The sequence below is a fragment of the Solanum pennellii genome, chromosome 1 (assembly GCF_001406875.1).
Source record: "Solanum pennellii chromosome 1, SPENNV200".
Taxonomy (NCBI): domain Eukaryota; kingdom Viridiplantae; phylum Streptophyta; class Magnoliopsida; order Solanales; family Solanaceae; genus Solanum; species Solanum pennellii.
Window position 1 is genome coordinate 87,019,848 of NC_028637.1, and position 12,640 is coordinate 87,032,487.

Consider the following 12,640-nt stretch of genomic DNA (forward strand, 5'->3'; position numbering starts at 1 on the left):
TCAACAACCACAAATCAGGAATTCCAAATCACCAAAAATCCATAGACTATAGCACACGAAAATTGACAAAATGGAGATTTACCTATTGTGGGGCTCATTTGAACTTTTAAATGGGCTCGTTTGCCCGTGGGGAACAACTGCTCCATTGCTAAAATCATAATGGATATTTTTGAAAAAATTCGGCTAAAAGAATCTGGATTCAGAATCACAAAAAATTCATGCACTATATCACAAGAAAATTGAAAAATGTAGGTTTACCTGCTTTAGGGCTCATTTGAACTTGAACATGGGTCAGTTTGCCCGTCGGGACCAATTGACCCATTACTCAGTTTTTTATGGACATCCACTTAAAATTTCGGCAAAAAGAAATTTGGAAGTTTGGACCATTAAAAATTCATATACTATGCATATAAAAAAAGGCAAAATGGGGGTTTGCCAGCTTTAGGGCTGGTTTTAACTTGAAAAATGGACATGTTTGCCCGTCGACACCAACTGACTCCATTATTAAAAGTCTTAACGGATGTCCACAAAAAATTTTGGCAAAAAAATTTGGAATTCTGATTCACCGAAAATTTTTAGATTATAAGCACAAAAAAATCTACAAAAATTATGGGTTTACCTGCTTTGGGGGTCGTTTTAACTTTAAAATGGGCCCGTTTCTGCGTGGGAGACCAACTGTCTCAATTTATAAGGTCTTAACATACATCCATGAAAAACTTCGACTAGAAAAATTGAAATTGCAGATCACCGAAAATTCATGGACTATGCATATGAAAATATGAAAATAGGGGTTTACCTGCTTTGGAGCTCATTTGAACTTGAATAAAGGCCCGTTTGCCCATCGGGACCAACTTGCTTCATCACTAAGGTCTTAACAGACGTCCATGAAAAAATTTTGAGAAAAAAATTAGAAATCCAAATCACCAAAAATTCATGGACTATAGAACACGAAAATCAGAAAAATGGTGGTTTACCTGCCTTGGGGCTCATTAAACTTGAAATGGGCTCGTTTGCCCGTCGAACTAACTGGATCCATTACTAAGGTCTTAAAGGACGTCCATGAATAATTTCAGCAATAAAAAATTCTGAATTCCGGATCATCAAAAATCCATGGACCATTGTACATGAAAATTGGCAAAATAGAGATTTGCCTACTGTGGGGCTCATTTGAACGTGTAAATGGGACCATTTGCCTGCGAGGACAAACTGAGTCCATTGCTTAAGTCGTTTTAGGATATTTCTATAAATAATTGGCCAAAAAAATTCAAATTTAGGATAACCAAAAATACATGCACTATAGAACACGAAAACTGGCAAAATGGGGATTATCTGCTTTGGAGCTTATTTGAACTTGAAATGGAATCGTTTGCCCATCTGAACCAACTGACTACATTACTAAGGCTTTATCAGACGTCCATGTACAATTTTGGCTAAAAGAAATTTGGAAGTCTGGATCACCAAAAATTCGTGGCATATACATGAAAATCAGTAAAGTAGGGGTTTACCAGCTTTGGGGCTCGTCTGAACTTGAAGTGAGACTGTTTGTGCTTCATGACCAACTGGCTCCATTACTAAGGTCTTAACGGACTTCCATGAAAAATTTTGGAAACAAAATACAAAATTCTATATCATAAAAAATATATGGATTATATCACACAAAAATCAGTAAAATGACTTTTACTTGCTTTGGGGCCTCGTTTGACCGTGAGGACTACTGGTTTCATTGCTAAGGTCTTAACGGATGTCCATAAAAAATCTCAGAATAAAATAACTTGAAATTCTATATCATCAAAATTAATGGACTATATCACACGAAAATCAGCAAAATATGGGTTTACCTACTTTGGGGATCGTTTGAACTTGAAAATGAGTCTGTTTTCTAGTCGGGACCAACTAACTCCCTTAGTAAGGTCTTAACAGACATCCATGAAAAGTTTCTGCAAAAAAAAATATTAGAATTTTGTATCACCAAATATCCATGGACTACAACACATGAAAATAGACAAAATGAGGGCTTACCTGCTTTGGGACTTGTTTGAATTTGATAATGGACACATATTACCGTAGGAACCAACTATTTCTATTGATAAGGTCTTAACAAACATCCATGAAAATTTTGGCCAAAAGAATATGAAATTTCGGATCACCAAAAATTCATGGACGAAAATCAGCAAAATGAGGGTTTACCATACTTTGGGACTCGTTTGAACTTGAAAATGCTTGTTTGTCTGTTAGGACCAAATGGCTCCATAACTTCGATCTTAACAAACGTCTATGAAAAAATTTCTTCAAAGAATTTGAAATTACGGATCACAAAAAATTCATGGACTACAACAAATAAAAATTAGTAATTGGGGGTTTACCTTCTTTGAGACTCGTTTGAACTTAAAAATGGGTTTGTTTGCCCATTGGGACCAACTGTCTCCATTACTAAGGTTTTAACGAACGTCCATGATAAATTTCGGCTAGAAAAAACAAAATTTCGAATCACCAAAAATTCATGGACTATAACACACGAAAATTAGTGAAACGGGGGTTTACTTACTTTAGAGCTCATTTGAACTTAAAAATGGCACACAAAACTTGCAAAATGGGGTTTACCTGCTTTGGGGCTCGTTTAAACTTGAATATGGGATTGCTTGCTCGTGGGACCAACTGGATTCATTGCTAAGGTTATAACGGACGTCCACGAAAAATTTCGTCCAAAAGAATCTAGAATTCCAAATCACTAAAGAATCATAAACTAGCACAAGAAAATTGGTAAAATGGGGAATTCACCTGCTTTGAGGGTCGTTTAAATATGAAAATGGATTGTTTATCTGTCGAGACCAAGTGGCTCCATGAAAATTTTTGGCTACAAAAACTGAAATTTCGGACCACCAAAAATCATGGACCATAACAAATGAAATCAACAAAATCGGGGTTTACCTTCTTAGGGCTCGTTTGAACTTGAAAATGAGCTTGTTTGTCAGTTGATACAAACTTTCTCCATTACTAAGGTCTTAACAAACGTCTATAAAAAAATTCGGCAAACTTTTTTTGAAATATCGGATCACAAAAAATATAGCACACGAAAATCGACAAAATAAAGGTTTACCTGCTTTGGAGCTCGTTTGAACTTAAAAATGGGACCGTGTACCCGTTTAGACAAACTAACTTCATTACTAGAGTCAGGACAGACGTCAATGAAAAATTTTGGCAAAAAAAATTGGAATTTCGGATCACCAAATATTAGGTACAATAGCACATGAAAATTAGTGAAATGAAGGTTTACCTTGTTTGGAACTTATTTGAACTTAAAAATGAGCCCGTTTTGACGGCGGGAACCAACTGGATTCATTGATAAGGTTAAATGGACATTTATGAAAAATTTCTAAAAAAAAATCTAAAATCACAAAAAATTCATAGATTATACCACACGAAAATTGGCAAAATTAGCAAAACAATAATGAGGAATTCATCATCCTCCATCAGAACTATCTATAGAAATTCTAGCTCTGCAATCAGAGGAGAGGCAGGGCCACCAGGCACCTTCATGTCCCAGTCCTCCAAGGCCCTGGTCACTGATAGTATGCCATCCAGATAGCCATCATCAATAAATCCACCTAACTCTCCAACACGCCTCCTCTCTGATGGATAATTTAGTCTGGTCTTTAGACATGTCAATTGCCTCTCCGTTACCGCAAACTACTGCTTGGCAGTCTCCTTCATTTGCCACCATTAATAGCCTAAAACACAACAGAGTATCATTTAGATAACAAGAATACAAATATATGCACAAATCTTAAGTAATGCTCACCCCCCTCAGCAACTTCGTTGTAAAATCAATATTTATGGTACAAAACTTTGTGAAACAAAGTTTAGCAAATTCATATACACGGACCATTTTCTCTCTCTCATATATCAAGCAGCATCCTTAGGTTAGGCTTAAGTAACTTATGACATGTACTTGGTTAGTTGGACAATTTAATACCATTAGCTGTGCGTGTGAGTACACCATAACCATTTTTCTACATGACAGAGAAGTCGTTACTTGTTTATAGGTGCATCACAATAAATCACGATCTTACTTTCCCAACACAAGAGCTGTCAGTGCAGTGGTTCCGGAAGAACTGCTAACAATGCAGTCCTCGGCTAAAGCGAGGTCAGCCAGGAGAAAACCCTTCCTAAGAGAACTCTCCACCCATCCTAGAATTGCATCATCGACTTCTGAAATCTCGGGAAAATTGGTGTCTGAAAATAATAATCTGAGTACAATTTTTTCTCACATGACCTGCAGCTTCTGGTCCTCCATGACCATCAAATACCTATAAAACTAAATGTCAGACAAGCTCTGCCTTTGAAAATGCACAGGGCAAATAAGACATGCAAATAACTAGCAGTTACCCCATAGAAAGCACTGGCTTCGGAAACATCACGAGTGAGCAAAGATGTGGGGACAGATCATCAATCCTCAATCCTTATAAGTTCCTCCATGAACCTACGTGGGCCAGTATCAGCAAAGCTACCTGAGCAAATGCTAGGAATGACTTGCAATGCTACCTGAACATCCTAACTGAAACGTCTGTCAGACTAATCTTACGCAAATCGGCGATACTAACTAGAGTTACTCATTTTGACTGGGGGAGTTATATTGAGCAAAAGGCACATCGGCTGAAATATACTCAATTTTGAAGAACAAAATTCCCAAATGAAGGAAGAGGTGCACATGAATTTTTTTTGCATCTTCAAGTTAGTAAATTAGATAAAAGACATATTCAACTGGTCGACGTCTTTTTTCACAATTGAGAGGTGACTGAGCAATTATCTAGCATGATTTAACTACTAATGATAACATTTGAATAATCCGTTTCATCTCAAACTCTCTAAGTGTTCATTAGTTTGTCAATCTAGACAGAAGCTTAAAATGCTTAGCATGAGCATTAGCCAAACATCAAGAAGGAAACACCTCTTTTTTAATGAAGTTTTCCAATTGCCACTATCCAGGTGGTGTGACTTAATCATGTATAAGTTTTCGGTTCGTGGATGTCCCTGCTTAGCTTGGCATGCTATGTCATTTGCTAAGGTAGGCTTATTAAGATCATTCAACTATATACTAAAAATATCTTTGATTAAATTATAGTTAGAGATACATTATTGGCTAAACTTAACAATAGCAGTTAACTATAAAACCATTAATCTTAACATAAGAAACATAACAGCTTAAAGGAACTTGTAGTGGAAGGATACAAGACACATGCCAGCCAAATCAACCTACCATTTGAGCACAACCCGCATTAGACAAGAAACACAGTTTATTTAGTTGGGAGGGTTCAACTAGTTTTCAATCATTCAGTCCGCCTCAGTAACTAAAGGCTATTATCAGTACGTTGCGAAAGGCAATTAAGCTCTGTATTTCCAACTCATATTGGTGAGTGCAACGCTTCCGGTGTGTCTGTCTAACCAGATGCACCTAGAGATTCATCATAAATGTGAAAATGGATGCATCTTCTCTGTCCACCAGGAGATATTTTACACTGTTTGTGTAAACGGGATCCTCCACAGTTCTGTATGCCTGAGCATCACACTTCATTACTATCTAGCAATATCCGTTAACTACAAAACCCTCAAGCTTATCTCATTTTCTTGAACCCGTTTATGTCAAGAAAAACAAGGTAAATAAAGGGACCTTAAACCACTTCCTTCAAATGTTTTCCCATCAAGGAACCTACCCATAAAACTCTCAAGCTTAACAACAAGCACTTGCAAAAAATTTCCTTTATCATACTAGTTCTCTCCACAGACAAACCTAAAACCTTTTCTGCTCATGTAATGATACTTACCCCATACTTATGAACTCATGTTTTATCATAATCAATGAGACTCAAAAATTTGATAACACCACTAGATTCAAACAAACACATGTCATAAGTAAATACACTTAAGGGGTAAAGCTTAGAACATCAGTCCATTATATCATACATTGTGATGCAACTAAATAAGCTAAAAGTGTTAGACTTATCTAATACATATGTGACACATTGAAATTTTGTGGGACTTTACAAGATATAATTCAATTCGAATCACAAGACACATACTAGACGGATTTTGAAGGCAGAAAAAGATTCCATGCAAGAAAAATAACTAACACAAGTCCACTTTAACAGAAGCAAAATACAGACATGCAGTCGTCAAGTTCGAGCTCTGGGAACAGAGAAATTCCTAGTAAGGAGTGCTTCCCCCTTTAATGGCCCCTAGTATCCATTTAAAGCAAAAAAGCGAATATATGTAAACACATATATGAATACAATACCGAGGAAACAGGAAAAGAGAAGAAGTGTGTGTAACAAAACAAATTTTGCAGTACCTTAATACTGTCAGTAGTAACTGCTCGCATAATTATTCAACCACATTGTATTTCTTTAATCTCATAATACAGATATTTGAGAGGGGTGATTTTGACGGAAAAGAACCTTAAAAAGCGAAAGGTTCTCTACATGAGCTGGTGTTTCTTATGTAAGGATACTGGTGAGGACATGGATCTTATTCTGTTACATTGTAAATTAGCCAGAAGGTTATGGGATGCCAAGATCCGTGAAGGAATTGATGTAAGCTGGAGGAGAGGAGCTAGGAGAAAAAAGGCACAAGGCGTGGAATGTTACTCCTCTAGCTCTAAGCATTTGGAAAGAGTGAAAATAGGAGAGCTTTTGAAGGGGTGCGGATGAGCTTTACTAAATTGAGAAGTAGTCTCCTATCCCTCATGCATTGTCTTTTGGTGCACCCATTTCATGTTTGTATAGAGGATTGGGTGTCTGTCGAAGAGAACCATATTTGTAGATTTCTACGTTTTTTTATATGTCGTGTATACAGCCAAGTAGGCCTTGTTATTATTAGTGATACCTTACTTTATCAAAAAAAAAAAAAAATTGGAACCGAAAATGAAGAGCAGCTAAAGACTATGTGGCAGCCAACATGAAGGCTTCAAAATAATCCTAATTGCCACAAATTAGAAAACAGTGACATCTAACAATAGAAATACAGTTGTAGTCACTCTGATAATAAGCACACTGGAGCTAAAAACTTAACAATAGCATCCAGTCAAAATGTGGTTGATTACGACTCAAATAACATAAATTACAACCTCATTCAATTGCAACATCTAAAGATGCAACTTCTCGGAAATACCTGCAAAGATATACTCGCTCCGTCACAAATCAATTGGTCAAAGAAGGCTTCCTTTTTCTTTTCTTTCAAATACCCAGAATTGCTATAAGAGAAGCAAGAAGGAATAAGGGAAAACAAGACCACCAATAAGGGAAAAGGAAGAGAGCCATCCACAGAGACAGAAGTTAAAAAGACTGTCAAATTCCACAAATTCAGAGAAGTGAGAATCAATGTTAATGCAGTTGCATATACACAAATAAAAGACATTTCTTTACAAGAAAATCAACAAAATGAAGACAGAATTAAAGCATTTGTGATCCACACCTTAGGTCTTGCTACTTGAGGAGTTAGAAGCCTAGACAGCTTGTTTAAACTTCGTGTCTCGCGGTCATCTTCAGCACCCATGGCATCATCATCAAAATCATCAGAAGTTGCCAACATCCTGCATATAATTCATTGCACTTCCCATCAGTGATTTCATGTTTGCATTAAGCTATGTAAACTACTACCAATAGGCTTGCCTGTATTTTCCAATTATCAACATGACTCTCAGCTCACTCAAGATCACAAGGTCTTTCAAGGCTTGTAACAGAGCTGAGGGTAAAGGTATGATCATCTCCTTTTCATTGTTGCCTTCTTAAAATGGGAACTTTAATTTTCAATTGTGTTGTCTAATGGGGAAAGGAAAATATCACTTTCATTACTTCTTAAAATTTATTGGTGGCATGTAAACAATCTGGTACAAACCCAGAAAGAAAAAGATGACGTATTGTTAAAGGTTGTGATGGAATAAATAAGATCTTTTCATTTTTAATCATTATCTCAGATATGAGCCTCAGAAATAAAAGCCAAATAGTGTTGCGCGTAAAGACGAATTCAGGATTTGAAGTTTATAAATTCTTATAACGAATTCAAGTTTATATACAATAATAATTGATTTTGAGTTAACGAATTACTTAATGGAAATACTGAATCTGCATAAAAGTTATTGAATTTCCGTAAACTCATACACCATACTCTAAATCTATCTACTTACACGATGTTATATAATATACTAGGGAAAAGGGTCTGATATACCCTTCAACTTTGTCATTTAGAGCTGATATACCCCTTGTTATGAAAGTGGCTCATATATACCCCTACTTGTAAATAAATGGCTCACATATGCCTTTTTCCTCTAACGGAAATGAAAAAAAAAATTTAATCTAAATTTTTATTATTTTTTTCTAAAAAATATAATCCCATATGAGTAAATTTAATCCTCGTCAAACATATTTTTTTTGACTTTTTTTTGTTTCAATGACTAATTTATAATTATTATTTTGATAATCAAATTTATTTATGTTTCACTAATATTCTTGTAAAACTTATTGTAGATGACCAAATTTTTTCTTCGAATACGAAATTAAATTACAATACACACAAAAAAAATAGTTTAATTTTTTATTCTTTAAACTAAGGAATGAAAGAAAAAAATAAGAATAAGAATAAGAAATTCAAATAATTATAATAAAAGAAGTCAAAAAAAAATTATATATGAAAAAAATTAAAATATACCTTGAACTTTGATAGAAGAATCATATATACCCCTAAATAATTTTTTAAAAAAAATTAGAAGTAATAAATATAAATTTAAAACTAATTTTTTAACTTCCGTTAAATGAAGGGTATATGTGAGCTATTTTGTAACGGTAGGGGTAAATGTGAGCCGTTTATATAACGGTAAGGGCATATATGAGCCACTTTTATAACGAGGGGTATATTAGCTCCAAATAACAAAGTTGAGGGGTATATCAGACCCTTTTCCCTATAATATATATTAGCTTGAACATGAAAGATACAGTTGAACATGGAATGAAAAATCAATAAATAAATATAGGGATAATATATATATTAGACTCTAAATTTGGCTTCAAATTTTAACTTTGACCTCCAACTTTCATAATGCACAAGCAGACACTTTAACTATTCAACTTTTGAATAAATAAACACATGAGTCCTACACGGTACAATACACGTAGGACAAAAAAATGACATGTAGGATGACATGTAAGACACATGTGTTTATTTGTTCAACTTTATACAAGTTTAAGCGTCTACTTGTGCACACACAAAGTTGAAGGGCGTAAATGTAATTCAAAGCCAAATTAGAGGACACAATTATGTATTATGCCATAAATATATGTAACAAATGCCAATATGTATGTCATATATACAACCTTACAACAACTCAACAAGTAAGAGAATTTCAGAGGGAACCTCCTTAGAAAAATCAACAATTAATATTTAAAAAAGTCAATATTCAATTTAAGACAACTCATTAGTACTATTCCATAGTGGGCTGCAAGATTAATAGATTATGATATTGATAGGAAATTAGAGGATGGAGTGTTCTATAAATGACATTTCATATGACATGCACTAATAATGTAACTAAAGTTACAAATTTATATTCCAAATCAACATAGTAGATACATGATAATTAAACCTTGTAAACCGAAAATGAAATAATTAGCACAAGTCATCATCCAAATTAACTGCATAAGCGATAGAAACCAAATGGTATCGAAAAATACTCCCTCCGTTCGGTATTGTTTGTCATGTTGCGCTTTTCGAAAGTCAATTTGACTAATTTTTAAAGTTAAATTAGATCACATTAATTTAAATTTTAAACAAAAAATTAGATATTCTAAAACTATATGAAAAGTACTATAAAACGTAATTTTTTGCATATTAATATGATAAAAAATACATCTTAAAATGTTAGTCAAAGTTTTTATAGTTTGACTCTAAAAATAGAAATCATGACAAATAATATCGGACGGAGGGAGTACTTCAAAATTGAGAATAAGAAGGAAACAAATTACTCCCTCCGGTCCGTCTCAAACTAGTTATCATATTTTGCATCTTGAGAATTAACTAGTTAACTTTTTGACCAATGTTTTTAAATATAAATTTCATCAGCCGACCCTCCCGAACCCCCCGAACCTCGAGGGGCCGTTCCCTGAGGCCCTTCCCCCACCTCCCACCCCGGACCTCAAGGCGCCGTTCCCTGAGGCCCTTCCCGAACCCCCCGAACCTCGAGGCGTCGTTCCCCGAGGCCCTGTCCCCACCACCCCCCCGACCTCGAGACGTCATTCCCCAAGGCCCTTCCAGAACCCCCCGAACCTCGAGGCGTCGTTCCCCTAGGCCCTTCTCCCACCCCGGACCNCGCCGTTCCCCGAGGTCCTTCCCCCGAATCCCCCAGACCTCGAGGCGCCGTTCCCTGAGGCCCTTCTCCCACCACCCAGACCTCGAGGCACCGTTCCCCAAGGCCCTTCCCTCACCCCCGGTCCTCGAGGCGTCGTTCCTTGAGGCCCTCCCCCACCCCCCGGACCTCGAGGCGCCGTTCCCTGAGGCCCTCCCCCCCGAACCTCGACGCGTCGTTCCCTGAGGCCTTACTCTACCCCCCTCGGACCTCAAGGTGCCGTTCCCCGAGGCCCTCCTCCCCTTACCCACCCAAACCTCGAGGTGTCGTTTCCATGTTACCAGCCTAAACAAAATAGCTTCTGCATACAGCTTGTCGAGGAGGTTATTCGTCATATCAGGAAGGCTTTTTTTATTCCTTCTATTGTAAATAGGCTACTTACAACCCAGCGATGGGGTTTCAGGAAGAGAAAGTAAGGAAAACTATTACAGCATGTTGCTTATACATAATTAGCATGATATTCAACAACATTCGACGACTAAGTGTAATTAGCATCTACAAAAGGGAATTTAATTGAATATTAAGAAAAACTAAGGTGTTTTTATGCTTCAGTGGTTTTATGAGAAAGGATACCGAGACTAAAGACAATGAACACTCAAATAAGAAGAAATTTGGAGAAGGCCAAAAAGAGAAAAATGCACAGTTTGTAACTTGTACACACATTACATAATTAAGGATTAAGCAAAGACCAGACAGCACTACACGCATTTCTCTTACCCTCATTTGTTTTGTTGGAATGAAGGGGGGTGATTGAGGATAAGTAACAGCGAAACATGCATCTACTATGCACATAATCAGAAAGATTAAAGGAGAAGCCTATCAAACCTGCTTATAGAAATTAGTTCCAGAACCTGGGTCATCTCTACCATTCCATGTTCCCCAACTGGAACGGTGCATTTTTCCCACCTATAATTTTGGGAGCGACAAATGCATGTAGCTGCAAGTAAGGTTTGACATATATAACTGCAATACAAAAACAAAATCTTCCCTTCATATGCAAACTATCAGAAATTTCATTTAGTAGAGCAGACAAAAATTTGTTTAATTACTCAGTTTACTAGAAGAGCTTCCAACAAAGCTGAATTGTCAATAAGATGAAGAAAACACCATAAAGAGTGATACTGTAAACAAAGGAAGGAAGAAACATGAACTCCTGGTAGTTTGATATACTATTCTCTGAGCATTGATGAAAATTTTGACAGTAATAGAGTGAATCAAAACGAGTATGTGCACTAGACATGTCAGACTGATGCCCTTACTTAGTGTAAAAACAGAAGAATTAAACAAGTATCTATCCTCCATTTGGATTGTTCTGTAGCAAAAAGTCGCTGAATCAGGCAGCACTGTCATTCACTAGTGTAATTTGTGGAGAACAAAAACTTCTTAATTGGTTTAAATAGAAAATCAAAGTTATCCTTTCTGTTGTATACTTCCAATTTTAGAAATTTAAGAGAAAAAGACATATATTCCTGACAAGTTAATAACAGCTCTGCAGGAGATTAAAAATAAAAAGCAAGAAAAGATAATGAGAGTATACCTTGTGTATGACCCCGAAAGAAATATCAGATGGAGCCAGTGTCCCTCCACACTCCTACAAAACGGAGAGGTAACCACGATCATATAAGTACCCCATAACATCTCTAGGATCTAAAATATCAAATTCCACCACTTCAACACCTTTGGATGCAAGCAATCTCTGGAAACTTCTCCTTGCACCTCTTTGTCTAGCAACTATAGTGGGGACCTCTGAAACATTCCAAAGATGTGCTTCTTTTGGAAGTTCAAGAGTCTGTTTCTTTCTAATATCAACAGTTTATATTAGAATTTCATGTCAACAGCTTTGATATTATGTTTCTTAAGAAGGGCAAGCAGGACAATTGACACACAAAAGCACCACTCTGGACTACCTACCATTGATACAAACAACTACTCCACCTTATTGGCTTAGAATATATATATTTGAATATTACAGTGGCTTTAATGACTATTTCGTGTGCTGGATGTGTTAGTACGTATGCTAACTATCATATGACTAATTTCTATCTAATTAAAGTATGGAAATTAGTTGCTATGAGTATCATACTGAACAAAAGATATTGTTAGACTAGAGCCAGCATGCATGCTTGCTTTCACGATGATATCACTGAAGATAAAGATGTTTTTGTGTCCAAGGAAATATGTGAGACTAGCACCGTTGCATAACAGTTTGACAATGAAATCCTGAACCACGTCCCCGCACCCCCCCCCCCC

The 12,640-nt window shown here is 36.3% G+C and overlaps 1 long non-coding RNA gene and 1 pseudogene across 1 annotated transcript in view; both read right to left on the reverse strand.

Annotated features, from left to right (window-relative positions):
* Positions 1-3,335: 3,335 nt before the first annotated feature.
* LOC107015867 lies at positions 3,336-7,927 on the reverse strand (annotated as a pseudogene).
* Positions 7,928-11,224: 3,297 nt separating this feature from the next.
* Positions 11,225-12,640, reverse strand: part of LOC114076035 — a 2,513-nt gene continuing 1,097 nt past the window's right edge. The window contains exons 2-4 of the long non-coding RNA XR_003576315.1: positions 12,068-12,189; positions 11,928-11,981; positions 11,225-11,353 (exon numbers count right to left, since the gene is read on the reverse strand). This is a non-coding gene — a long non-coding RNA (uncharacterized LOC114076035). The remainder of the gene's footprint in view (positions 11,354-11,927; positions 11,982-12,067; positions 12,190-12,640) is intronic.